This window comes from Macaca thibetana, chromosome 9, assembly GCF_024542745.1.
Source record: "Macaca thibetana thibetana isolate TM-01 chromosome 9, ASM2454274v1, whole genome shotgun sequence".
Lineage (NCBI taxonomy): Eukaryota > Metazoa > Chordata > Mammalia > Primates > Cercopithecidae > Macaca > Macaca thibetana.
In genome coordinates this window covers 55,100,709-55,114,713 of record NC_065586.1, presented here as the reverse complement: position 1 = coordinate 55,114,713, position 14,005 = coordinate 55,100,709, and the positions used below count along the sequence as shown (strand labels likewise).

The window sequence follows — 14,005 nt, the reverse complement described above, 5'->3', positions numbered from 1 at the left end:
TCCTGGGAAGCACCATCTCAGCCCAGGCTGAACGCCGCCCATCCCATCCCCATCCCCATGTCTGCTCTGCGCTCCTCTCTCTGGGACAGGGCTATTCTCTTATCTGGGGTGGGGGAATCTGACAGAAGGTACCAGAAACCAGGTCTCCCTGAGGGCTTTCCCAGGACTGCCTGGGAGAACTGGGGGTGACCAGGGTCTCCTATTCCCTTGCATGTGTTAAGAACTTGGGGTGTGGGCCAGGCGTGGTGGCTCGAGCCTGTAATCCTAGCACTTTGGGAGGCCGAGGTGTGTGGATCATGAGGTCAGGAGATTGAGACCATCCTGGCTAACACGGTGAAATCCTGTCTCTACTAAAAATACAAAAAATTAGCCGGGTGTGGTGGCGGACGCCTGTAGTCCCAGTTACTCGCAAGGCTGAGGCAGGAGAAGTGCATGAACCCGGGAGGCGGAGCTTGCAGTGAGCTGAGATGGCACCACTGCACTCCAGCCTGTGTGAAAGTGCGAGACTCAGTCTCAAAAAAAAAAAAAAAAAAAAAAAAAAAAAGAACTTGGGGTGTGGTGCTGGGCTCCCCGGTAGGAATCCTGCTCTGGCCCTTCCTAACCAGTTTCCTCCTTTGTAAAATGGGGCTTACAGATAGCGCTTACCTCCAAGGCCAGTCAGTGCATAGCAACCGGCTCTTGGAGTATAGTTCCAACCTAAAAAGTGGTTGGTATTTTTCTGTACCTCAGTGACTGAGGGGAACGCGAAACAATGAAGAGGTAGGTACAGACTTGACATTCGCTTGTCAAAAGCGTGAATGACTTTGCTGAATTGGATGATAGCTTTTAAATACAGAAAAAAATCTTTTTTGGGGGGCTACTCACAAACCAACAACTATAGACCCGACACAGACATTCTTTTAAGTTTCATTTGGAAAATTAATATTTTCTCCATCACTTTTTTAAGTTTAGAAAAATCAGTAAAAGATAAGTTAAGCCTTTACAATTTTCATAGTGACATCACTAAACACAGCACCGGGAAGAGAGGCTTAGTAGCCACCATGACATGGCATTTCCACCACAGAAATACAATAGAAGCACATGGCCCTGGTAGCATAGAGAATAATAAATAAAGTGCAGTAAGATCATTTGGAAGTGACGAGTTTTGGGAGGATTTGTTACTTTTGTTTTTAGCATAATTTATTTTGAATTTATGTAATTTAATTTTAAAATAATAGTCATATTTAACACCCAGCTTGTAAAATTCCTGAAAATTTAACAATTGGCTCTTGTGAGCCGGTAAAAGCTGGCTCCAGCATGCCACCCCAGGGTTATTGTGGGGGGTAAATAATTGAATGTTTTCCAAATGTTCAGAAAACCCTGACATATTGAGTAAGCCCTCCATAAAATGTTAGCTAATCTTCTTACTTACTATTATGATTCTCGATTGGAACTTTGGTGAAGTCAGGGGCTGAGGTTAGGTGTATTTTACCACTAGACTAAGTTCCACTTGAGGACAGGGATCTCCTTTTATTCTTCTGGCATCTAGCACAGGCGCGGCCTGCAGGAGGTGGTGGGCAATGCTCTCTGAGTTGGCATTTTTCCAGCTTGACCTGGATGGACGTCCGTTTCACTCTGGCTGACCTGTGGCCATCCCTGGGTCCTTCCCAGCATCACAAGCCACAGATGCCATCAGGTGGGCCTGTTGGTCTTTCTCTTTTCCTGTTGGTTCATCAGGAAAATCTCACAAGAAGGTGCATATGGGGGAAGCCCCACTTCTCAGGTGCTGACCCAGGAGAGGAATCGAAGGCAGATATTCTTGGCTCCGTGCCTGCTTCCTGCTCCTTAAAGAGACCTGGGGGTGTTTACAAGTTTAAAGCCTTACAACATTGGGATTGAAGTACCATTGCCCCTTTGTATCCATGGGATCTGCATCCATGGACTTAACCAACTGTGGATCAACAATACTCAGGGAAAAAAAAAATCCACAAAGTTCCAAAAGCAAAACTTGAATTTGCTGTGCACTGAGTCCTACGCTGAATCCACACGAATGAAATGATGTGTAGACATTGTATTAGCTACTATAGTATAAGTAATTAGAGATGACAAAGTATACGGAAGGATGTGCATAGGTTATAATGCAAATACTATCCCATTTTAAACTAGGGATTTGAGCATCCCTGGATTTTGGTATCCATGATGTGTGCTGGAACCAGTCCCTAGTGGATACCCAGGAATGACTGCGCTTGCAAGAGGTAGCTGAGTTCCCATCTCCCTGCTGAAACTAATGGATGTGCCCACCCTATGCAGGGAAAACCATGTACTTAAGGACCCAAATCCTACTGGGGGAGGGGCATGTGAAGAGGGAGGAGCAGAGAAGTTTGCTCCAAGTCTGATAAAAGTAGCGTGAATGCTTTTTCCTTTATCCACAAACATTTATTGAGCATGGATCATGGGCCAGGATAGGGCTGACTTCTGGGGATATGAAGTAAAAATTCCACAGCCTTTGCTCTCAGGGAGATTACACTACAGTAAAAGGAAGCAAAGAGCCTATTGGAAGGGCTGCCACTGGATGCAGTATGGAATCGCCCTCAGCAAGTTGCAGTTGTTCAGGTGGGAGCGGTTGGTCCTGGGGGAGCATTGGGAAAGGCTCAGTAGAGGGGTGATGTGATTTGCTTGTTGCAAGCTGGGGAGGTGCTCACCTGATGGTTAAGGGACAGAGGCCATGGTGCTGTGGGCAGGAAGTCCCTCGTGGACAGAGGCAAGGCCATGCGGAAGGGACTCATGAGAACCAGGCAAGTGAGTGGAAGGGCACAGGGCAGGGCTTAGCAGAGGAGCCAGGCAGCAGCAACAGAGAAGGGGTTCACCCTTAAAGGAGCAGTCCATAAGGAGATGGCAATGAATGGGTCAGAAGCTGAAGGAAGACAATGAGACAAAGATAGGTGCCCCAGAGTAGAGCCTAGAGCCTGCACAAACACAGGTGCAGGCAGCTTATTTGTCAGGTGATTGTGAAAGCTGGAGTGAGGGAGCAGGGAGAGAGACAATGTGTGAGAACAGGGGAATAAAGAGTGCGTAATTACTGTGGGCAACTGAACACAAGCCCACTAGCACCCTCTAAGGAACTGTGGAGAAGATGCCTTGGAACTCTCCCTCCCAAGGATGGGAAGTTGACTCACCCACTCCCATCTTCCACTGGTTGGGAGCTGCCCCTGGGGGTGTTAACTCCTCCATTTTTTGGCCATGCTTGTGTTCGAGCCAAGGGGTCACCCTGACACAGAAAGGGAGAGAGTCACATCAGCACACTTGAAGTGAAATGCTGGCAGCAGCTGTCTTTCTCAGCTGTGCTGATGTCAGGAGGACCAAAAAGATGTGACATGGAGCACACAAAGTATTTGCTAAAGGAGTCAAGGAAAGAGTGAGTTTCAAGAAGGAGGATGGGTTGACAGGTTGCCTGTCATGGAGAAGTCTTAGAAAGGTCCAGGATGGAAAGAGTTGGGTTTGCATTGGGGTTCAGCGGACAGGTAGGGTCAGAGCCAAGTTGCACTGGGCTGAGGAATGAGAGGGCAGTGAAGAAGCAGAGACAATGGCATAAGTGATTATTATTTTTTTTTTTTCTGGATTGTCAGCTGTGAAGGAAAGACAACGAATCTGACAATAACCAATGGTAGACACAGAATGGAGAACTCACTGAGGATGAAGAATGTGCAAGGATCAAGGATAATGGTGAACTTGAGGGACTTCAGGGTTTGCATTCCAAATTTTCTTTCCTTCAGACTGTGTGTGTGTGTGTGTGTGTGCGCGCGCGTGCGTATGTGCGTGTGCTTGTGTGAGTGTGTCTATATGTCTGTGTGCTGGGACTAAAGAGAGAGAAGGAAAAGTTGCTCTTTTCTTGGGACTGTGGGATGACATGGGCATTGGGGTTGGACAGACCTGGTTTAGAATCTTTGGTTCTGCCACAGTGTGATCTGGGCCAAGTACTTGGAACTCAGGGTTGTTATCTCTAAAATGGGGATAACAATATTTCTCTCCCAAGGTAGTTCTGGGCTTCAATGAGAAAAGGTTTGTAGAAGAGTCTGACATGGATTAGATGGTCAGAGCCTCAGTATTGTTTGAGGGACAGTGTGGTGGTTAAGAGAACAGACTTTTGAGCCAGACTGCCTGCCTGGGTTCAGGCCCAGCTCTATGCTGTCCAGGCTGTAATGCACACAGCAACAGCATTAGCAAGAGTAAGGGTGTGACGAGATGTGAGGCTGGATTGGTAGGCACGTCCAGAGAGCTGAGACCAGAGCCCAGGCCAAGGTTGGACTTCATCTACCTTGGGCTCTAGGTCCCTGGCCACTCCACTACTCCCAGTGACTTAGTTTCTCCTCTGCCAGGAGGGGGTGAACTGACACACACCTGTCAAATGTGTGGTTCAGATACTAGCACTCCCTGTCCCTAGCAGACATTATCGATGGAACAGACACGTTCTGGTGGAGTTTGGACATTGTCTCATTCATAGTGCTTCCTGACATGGGCTCCAGGTGGGCCCTGCAATTGATCAAACTCGCCAGATGAGATTTTCCATCTAGGTCTATGTGATCTCTCTAGATGCTCCTGTTCTTAGATCTGCCCAGTTCCCATGCTTTGCAGGGCCTTTCTCCAAGTTTTCAGAAAATGTATAGCTAACCTCAGTCCTCATTTTTTCACTTGGCTGGTTTTCTCCCACCCCTGCAAATCGGGTAGGTTGTGGGATTTGTGTCTATGGGGCTGTTCCCGGCTCAATTCTAGAAGGGCAAACTATTGAGTAGATTACCTATGTTGCCCAGCATAGTATTTTTCCCTTTTCTTTTAAATAACAGTACTATTAAGATATAGATCACACACTATATAATTCACCCATTTTAAGTGACCTTTCAATGGGTTTTAGTGTATTCAAGAGTTGTGCACCCATCACCACAATCAATTTCAGAACATTTTTATTGCCTGAAAAGAAATCTTGTACCCTTTAGCCATCACCCCCTCATCTCCCCTATTTCCCCTAGCCCTAAGCAACCACTAATGTATATTCTGCCTCTACAGAGTTTCATGTTCTGGACATTTCATATGAATGGAATAATATATTACGTGGTCTTTCGTCACTGAATTCATTCACTTAACATAATGTTTTCAAGGTTCACCCATAGGGTAGCAAGAATCAGTACTTCATTCCTTTTTATGGCTGAATAATATGCAATTGTAAGGATATATCACATTCTGTTTATCCATTTGTCCATTGATAGACCTTCGGGTTGTTTCCAACTTTTGGCTATTATGAATGATGTTGCTAAGAACATATATACAAGTTTTTGTAAAGACACAGGTTTTCATGTCTCGAGTATATATCAATTAGATTGGTGCAAAAATTATTGTGGTTTTTGCCATTACTTTTAATGCCAAAAGCCACAATTACTTTTGCAGCAACCCACTAGGAGTGGAATTGCTGGGTCATGTGTTAATTCTATGTTACATAATCAGACTCTTTTCCAAAGTGGCAGTACTATTTTCCAGTCCTGAAAGCAGTGTATTAGGGTTCTAATTTTTCTATATGCTGCCCAACACTTACTATTATCTGTCTTTTTGCTGCTAGTCATCCTAGTTGGTGTGAAGTGGTATCTCACTGTGGTTTTGATTTGTATTTCCCTCAATAATGATATTGAACATCTTGTCACATGCTTATGTGCTTGTTGGTGATTTGTAAGTCTTTTCTGAAGAAATATCTATTCAGATCATTTGCTCATTTTTAATTGGGTTGTCATTTTATTATTGAGTCATAAAACTTCTTTATATATACTATATACAGTCCCTTATCAGACATATAGTTAGCAAAAATTTCCTCCTATTTAGTGAGTTGTCTTTTCATAGTCTTCATGGTGCCTTTGAAGGACAAAAGTTTTAAATTTTAAAACTTTTAAAAGTTAAAATTTTATGAAATCCAATTTTCTATTTTTAACTTTGTTGCTTGTTCATTTGGGGACACATCTAAGAAGCCATTGTCCAATCCAAGATCACAACAATTTACCCTCATGTTTTCCTCTAAGAGGTCTATGGTTTTAGCTCTTCTGTTTGGGGTTTTGATCCACTTTTAGTTAATTTTTTTCATACGGTTTCATGTAGGGATCCAATTTCATCCTTCTGCATGTTGTCCCAGCACCATTTTGTTGAAAAGATTATTATTTCCCCATTGAATTGTTTTGACATCCTTGCTGAAGATGAATTGACTTTAAATGTGAGGATTAATTTCTGGATTCTCAAGCCAGTTAAATTAGCCTCCATGTTTATCCTATGCTCCTATGCTGGTACCACACTGTCTTTATTACTGTAACTTAGAAGTACGCTTAGAAATCAGGAAGTGTGAGTCCTCCAATTTTGTTCTTTTTCAATATATATTTTTTTCTGTTCCAGATTCCTTGAATTGTTACATGAATTTTAGGATCAGCTTGTCCATTTCTGCAAAGAAGCCAGCTGAGATTTTGATTGGAGTTGCATTGAATCTGTAGATCAAGTTGGAGAGCATTTGCATCTTAACAGTATTAAGTCTTCTCACCCGTGAACATATTATATTTTTCCATGTATTTAGATATTTAATCGCCTTCAACAACGTTTTGTAGTTTTTAGAGTATAAATATTGCACTTCTTTTGTTAAATGTATTCCAAAGTATTCTTTTTGACACTGTTGTAAATGAAGTTGTTTTCTTAGTTTCATTTTGAGATTGTTCACTATATGATATTTCTTTTGTGGGATAGTATGTGATTGCTCATGAATGGTGCTGATGCACTGATTTTTATGACTTGTTTAGACAAAAACTTCAAAATAAGATCTGCCTTACACACACTAGGGGCATCCTAGCATCTTTGAATTCTGAGACGTCATTTTATTACAACAGTTTGTTTATTGATTTATTTGTCGAGGGCCCCCTATGGGCCAGACATTGTTTTAGGAGTAAGAGACACAGCAGTGGGTGCAGCAAAGTTTCTACCCCTGTAGAGTGTGTGTTCTCATGGGGGAGACAGACAACAAACTAACCGCTAATCAAATACTTAATACAATTTCAGGCAATCACAAGTCTTTTGAAAGAAAATGAATTAGTTTAGGATACAAAGTTCAGGGGCACAATGTCAGATTCAATGGGATGGTGGGGAAGGCCTTTCTAGGGAGGTGACTTAGGGACAGAATTAAGTGCAGGGTGAGCTGTGTGGAGAGCTGGGGAGGACAGTAGGTGCCAGGCCCTGGGTGGGAACACACTGCAGGGGACTGGGGACAACAGGGGAGCCAGCGTGGCCAGGGTAGAAGGGACCTGAGATGGGGAGAGGAGCTGAAGAGTTAGGCAGGGACCAGGCCATGAAGTCAGATTGGCCACGGTAAGCACTGTGGCTTTTACCCTGAGTGTGATGCCAAGTCACTGGAGAGATTACCAAGAACTGTAGGAGTCAAGGAAGGTGCCTTGAAAGTCAAGGAGGCAGGTGAGTTCTGCAGGGAGAATCTGCATGCACAAAGGCTTCAGGGTATGGAGAGCCAGGCAGGAGCAACAGCAGGAAAAAAGGTATGGGAAGAAGCTCAGCCTGATTGGAGCAAATGGAGTATATTCTGGAGCAAGACAAAAGAGAAAAGAGGGGAGGGTTGGCGTGCTCTCTGGTTGTATCATGGTCTATCCAGAAGGTAGCATTGGTTTTAGCCCAGAGTTCAGCCCAGATTCAAGGCTTAGGAAACCTAGAATCAAGCTTTGGCTCTAACGTTGACTTGTTCTATGATCTTGGGCAAGTCATCTCCCTTCTTTGGGGTTTGATGTTGTCATCTGTACAATGGGTGCTTTAGAACAAGAACAACCTCAAGTGTGTTGCCCCTGTAATGCATATCTTTGGAGATTGCTTGATTCACCAAACCCTGGAAGAGAGCCCTTGTTGGGAGAGAGGCCTTCTGTTAGCTGAGCTGGTCTATAGCTTCTATAAGCTCAGATGTCTCCTGCCCTGAGGTTTGGGAGGGTGACAGGGTAGAGTGTTACTATGATTTATCTCTCCCTTTCATCATTACCAAGCTAATGTGATAGCCTGTGGCTGGTCTGTAGGGTGGCTAAGCTTCTAAGGAACTAAAGCTGGAAATGCTGGAAGTAAGTGTGGCAGAGTTGATAAGTGGTAGAGAAGGGAGATGGAGAGAGGTTAAATATAGCAATGCCAGGCCCAACTACACCATGTCCTCCCAGAAAAAGTTGGGAAGGGCTCAGACCCTGACTGGTCCACCTGCATTGGTTTGCAGAGGAAGTGAATAAGGCCCAGAGAGGGAATGACTTCTGCCTTAGGTCACCCAGCAAATTGGAGGCAGAATAGAAACATGGTTCCTGGTTCTGGACTCATGGTCTTTCCACTGCACCCCACTGCTTCTGGCAAGTTGAAAGCCAACGCCCTTAGGGCAAGGAGAATTAACAAGAGGTAGAGAGAGGAATGTGTCTGAATGTTGGTTAGGTGGTAGGAGAAACAAGAAGTGAGCAGCCTCCTGGTGGTCCTACTTCTCTCTGATCAGGACACACCAGCACAGAAGTGCAGACCCTGCTCTAGCTGCGCCTGCCCTGGAGCCAGCAGCAGAGGATGCCCAGGAATCCTGGGAAGCCAGCCTGTGAGCCCTCGCTGTGCCACACCTCTATACCCTCCACAGCTTCTCCACCTGTGTGATCTGGCCCATGACATTTTCTGCTCAGAAATCTTTCCTTTGCTCACTTGCCGACAGGATTGGGGCAGGACTGTGGCAGCCTCTTCCCTGTGCTGCTCTATTCAGACTCTGGGGACCTTGTAGATGATGAAATTGAGAAAATAAAAGTTGTCCTCATTCTGGTCACCACTTTGGGAACACAGTTTTGGGAACACTTGAGAAAGGGGCTGATTCGTATGCCTCTGACAGACTGGCCCAGCACCCAGGAGACCATAGCCTCCTCCATGCCAACCATGGCACCTGCTGGCATAGTCCACTGGTGCCCCAGTGACATTTGCCATTTTTCAGAGTCTTTCCTCACTCTTTACCCTCTTTAGGGCTCAGCCAGCCTGCTTTGCCAACTGGGGTGTGGTGGCTACTGTCTTTGCCCCTGCCCTTAACCTTGCGTTCTCCTGTCCTGACCATCTGCTCTTCCTAGTGACCATGGGGGCTATGGGCTCCAAGCCAGGCCAATCAGATCCTTTCTCTGGAATTTTTTGCCACTTAAGCTGGCCCAAAGAGCTTGTTATCCTTTTCGTACAAAGCTGTTTAGATATAAGCCAGAGATGCCTGTGGCCAGTGTTTCAACCTCTTGAAAAGCTGAAACTGGAAGAATAAAGTCAGCAGTCTGAGAAACAGATGGAGGTTAGAGAAAGCATCCTAGGGTACTTGGGTGCCTGGATCCCACTGTTCCTGAGTCTGGACCACCCCTCTTTTTTAGAGAGCTGGTGAACTTGAGTATTTTTTTTAGCAGTCAAAGGGACTCTGACTAATCTGTGGGTCTGATAACTCTGGCTTGGCCTTTTCATGGGTTGTGAGAATCAGATGACTTGCCCATGGTCCACAGCCAACCAGGGGTAGATCTTCAAGAAGCCTTCCCCATCTCAAAATCCTTACAACAACCATTCCACTCATCATGTCGAAAACTGGGTAATCCAGAAAGAACAGGAAAGGTGGGGACACATAATTGTTGGGGCTTGACATAGGCTCTCTCATCTCCACACAGTTAACACTGTTTTACGATAAAACAAAGAAATAAATTCTTATTTTATAGATTAAAAAATCAAGGCCATGCAACTTGGTACTTTCTGGCCCTGGGGAGTCTGTGTCTCAGCCCAAGTGGCCAGCTGGACAAAATGAGTGTCACACTGGCCAGCCCCTGGACCAGCCTGCCCCAATCTCTGGGCCTAGCTGATGCCGTGGGTTCAGCATCCAGAGTCTTGTCCATGGACATCTCTCTGGAGATTCAGGGTTGGCCAGGGCCTTGTGTGATAAGAATCACTGAATGTCAGTGCCCAGAGGAATCTTTGAGATAGAGAATGGAGCAAGCGCACGAGACAAAGACACTTGGCCTGGATCACACTGCCGTGTGGCTGCTATATGCTGGGCACAGAAACAGATGCAGGGAACCTGGGCTCTGGAGCTCCCACCACTGCTGCAATATGCCACACCGCTTCCTGCCTGGTCCATCAGTGTCCCCAGCAGGTGTCCTTGGACCGTGTCCCAGGAGCCAAATGTGGTCCCAGGGTCAGACTGACATGACAGGGCGGATCTATAGATCTGGTGGAAGCCGCTTGGTGGCATCTCGCCCAGGAGTATCTAAGAATATAAAAGGGTTAGATTTGGGGACATGTATTTTAGCAGATTCTGAAACTTGCTCTTGCATTTTTGAATATTTATACTCTGCTTCATGAGCTCAGATATAAAATCCAGGTCTGTGTTCTCTCCTAGTGCCTCTGTTGCTTGCAGATACAGAACTTCCTTCAAAGAAATAGGTGAGTGGCCCATGCAGTAAATGCCCCCAAGACTGAGGTGACCCAGCTTTTCAGTAGACCTTCTGCTTGGCCATGCTTTGCAGGCTTCTGGTCGCTAGTCCAGGTGACTGGTTGAGGATGAAAAAGTTACTTCTTAGCCTCCTCCATTGCTCCTCCATGCTGTTTGCCTCAAGAAGGAAGCTCTGACCTGCTGGGGTATTCACAGCTCACCAACACCAAGTCCTCTGTTTCACTTTTCTCCTTGCAGGGGCCTTTCTCTGCAACGTGTCCTTCTCTATGTCCACTGGCCCAAAGCCTGACCTTTAGTAAGGTCTTCCCCCAGAATGGTGTCATGAGAAAGATAGACTTGAGGTGTAATTTATTGAATACTGTACTGAAATGGAAAAACAGAATGGTTGTATAAGTATTTTATGTCCAGTTTCTTTTCTTTCTTTCTTTCTTTTTTTTTTTTTTTTTTTTTTTTTTTTTGAGATGGAGTCTCGCTTTGTCACCCAGGCTGGAGTGCAGTGGTGCGATCTCAGCTCACTGCTACCTCTGCCTCCTGGGTTCAAGTGATTCTCTTGCCTCAGCCTCCCGAGTAGCTGGGATTACAAGTGCACACCACCACACCTGGCTAATCTTTTGTATTTTTAGTAGAGATGGGGCTTTGCCATGTTGACCAGGCTGGTCTTGAACTCCTGACCTCAAGTGATCCACCTGCCTTGGCCTCCCAAAGCTCTGGGATTACAGGCGTGAGCCATCGCGCTCAGCCTTCTTGAAGTACAGTTTCTACTGAACATGTATCACTTTCTCCCCATCATAAAATAATCAGTATGTCAAACTGTCATATATTGGAGACCATCTACATCATATACATATAGATATCATATCATACATATAGATATACATATATGATGCACATGTATACATCATATGCAGTGATGTCCTTATTTCTTAATCCAAGTGTTGGTTAAATGGGTATATTCAGTTTATAAATATTTAGCAAAGTATAAACTATAACCTTGTTATAATGTGGAAAAAAAAACTAAAAATGAAAGGTATGAGGAAGGCAGAGCACTGGCCTTGGAGTCAGAACATCTGGGTTTGAAATCCTGACTCTACTGAATATTTGCTGAGCCTAGTTGCTTCACTTTCTCGTCTTCCCTACCTGTTGCCCTGCTGCATGGGGCTGATTACACCTCTCTCATGCCCTTACTCGTTAGGAGGGCTAAATGCCAGCGGGCAGGGGGACGAGGTGGTGTGCAAAAGCTTGGGTCACGGAGCAGATGATCAGAAGGCCAATGCCTGGTGCATTAGGCCACCCCAGCACTTCTTGAAAGAAAAAACACAGGAGAGCAGCAAGCCAGAGAGAGTTGAGCTTTTGCTGGAGCCTTGTGACAGGCAGGACAGTGACTGAGGATTTAACGAGAGGACGATTTGAGCACTTCCAGTTCCAATGCCAATGAGTGCTTTCTCTGTGTCCCCAGGACTGGGTTGGCGCTAGCTGTTTGTGAAGTGCAACTTGTCCCCAGCAAGCATCTGTTTTGCTTCTCTCAGCACCAACCCTTCAGGAAATTCTCGGCAGGCCCCCTGTGTGCTCCAAAGCGACGCCTTCCCAGCTCACTTTGGCTGCCAGCAGCCTTCCAGCAGGGGCTTCTTGCTCTGAATCCTAATGTGAGCTTCAGCAGGGGCTTTAGTTGCTGCACTCAGCAGGGGATGGGAAGGGACGGTGGTGGATGGAGGGTGATGAGGCAGTGGGCCTGGTTCGGGGTTTCTGGGATGCTGTGGCACACAGGGTCTGTCTGTGCATGCCTGTGGAGGCTGACTCATCAGCCTGCAGGCCGGCCTAGTACCTCATTTTTCAATCAATGCCCCCAGCACTTGGTGAGCTGGGTTGGCAGGGGGTGCAGCCACTGAGACAAGCAGCCAGATAGCTACTGGTCATGTTACTTCAAGAAAAGGAGGTTAGGCCAGGCATAGTGGCTCACTCCTGTAATCTCAATGCTTTGGGAGGCAGAGGCAGAAGGATCGCTTAAGGTCAGGAATTTGAGACCAGCCTGAGCAAGACCCTGACTCTAAACATTTTTTTTCTAAAAAATTGGCTAGGACTGTACCTGCATCCCAGCTACTTGGGAGGCTGAATGAGAGGATCACTTGAGCCTTGGAGTTTGAGGCTGCAGTGAATTCTAGCCTGGGTGACAGATCGACATCCTGTGTCTAAGAAAAGGAAAAAGAAAAGACTGTTAAGAATCTCAGTGATGCAGAGGCTTATAGTGGGCACTTGGGCCTTGCCTCTTCTTTATTCATGTGCTCGCATGTAGTAATTCCCTGCCAGCCTCTAGTTCAGCCCCTGGGCACTCAGTCAGGGACAGGAAGCATGGCCCCTGCCTCTCTGATGCCCTTTGCAAAGGCCCTGTCATGTCTCCGCCTGGATGACAGCCACAGCAGAGCAAGCCACGTGGTGGAGCAGGCAAACCCTACAGCCAGACCGCCTTGGCTCAGCTCTCAGCTCAACCACTCCCTTGGGTTCTGATTTGGGGCAAGAAACTTACCTTCTCTGTGCCGTGACCCGCCTGACCAACATAGTGAAACTCTGTCTCTACTAAAAATACAAAAAATTAGCTGGGCGTGGTGTCAGGCACCTGTAATCCCAGCTACTCGGGACATGAGGCAGGAGAATCACTTGAACCCGGGAGGCAGAGGTTGTAGTGAGCTGAGATCGCGCTGTTGCACTCCAGCCTGGGCAACAAGAGTGAAACTCCGTCTCAAAAAAATAAATAAATAAAAGGTGGGGGTGATGACAGCAGTCCTTAATTTATGTAGTTGGAATGAAGTTCAATAGGTTAATGAGTGCAAAGAGTGTGAAATAGGGCCTGGAATCTAGTCTATAAGTAACAAAATCATAATGACTCAGTTGTGCTACCTCTTGAGTCACCTTCTTCTAGGCTGTCTCCATCACACAACCTTAGCGATCTTTCTAGGTCAGTTCTGATTATAGTAAAGTCATTCAAAGGCTCTGTTGAAAGTTCAAACTTTTCCATGGCCTTCAGACCCCTGCTTTCCTCCTCTTGATCACTTTTCCAAACGGCCATGCCCACTTTTCTCCTCTCTACCTTACAGACACTGCAGATGGCCTGCCATTTGCTAAACCTGCCATAGCTTCTCCTCCCCTGCTGTTCCTGGGGGACCTCTGCTCTCTCCTCCTTACCTCCCTGGAGTCCTACATGGGCCCTTCAGTTTGTATTTGAAGGTAGAGAATCCCTCCTTGATTTCTCCTTCTTTAACCAAAGCCAGCCCTTCCTGTGACCTCCCCCATTGACTGTCTAACCCAGGTCTCCTGTGCTAAGCAGTGTGTTGTAACCACCCGAGTAAGCATATGTCTCCATTGAACTCAGTGTCCTCTGGCCATGTCGGAGTCATCTCTGGGCCAGCATGAGTAGACCTACAGCAAACAGTTGTTGAAGGAATGAATGAACAAGATGCTTGGTGAATGCTTGCCAGATTAGAATGAAGAAGCAGCTAATCTCCTTTTGTCCTTACTACAACCCCTAAAGCAGATGGGGAGATACTA

At 46.0% G+C, this 14,005-nt stretch overlaps 1 long non-coding RNA gene across 1 annotated transcript in view; it reads left to right on the top strand.

The window, feature by feature from the left end:
• The window catches only part of LOC126962496 (uncharacterized), a 132,676-nt gene extending 122,939 nt beyond the window's left edge, over positions 1–9,737 (top strand). Inside the window, exon 3 of the long non-coding RNA XR_007728708.1 lies at positions 6,403–9,737. This is a non-coding gene — a long non-coding RNA (uncharacterized LOC126962496). The remainder of the gene's footprint in view (positions 1–6,402) is intronic.
• Positions 9,738–14,005: the final 4,268 nt, after the last annotated feature.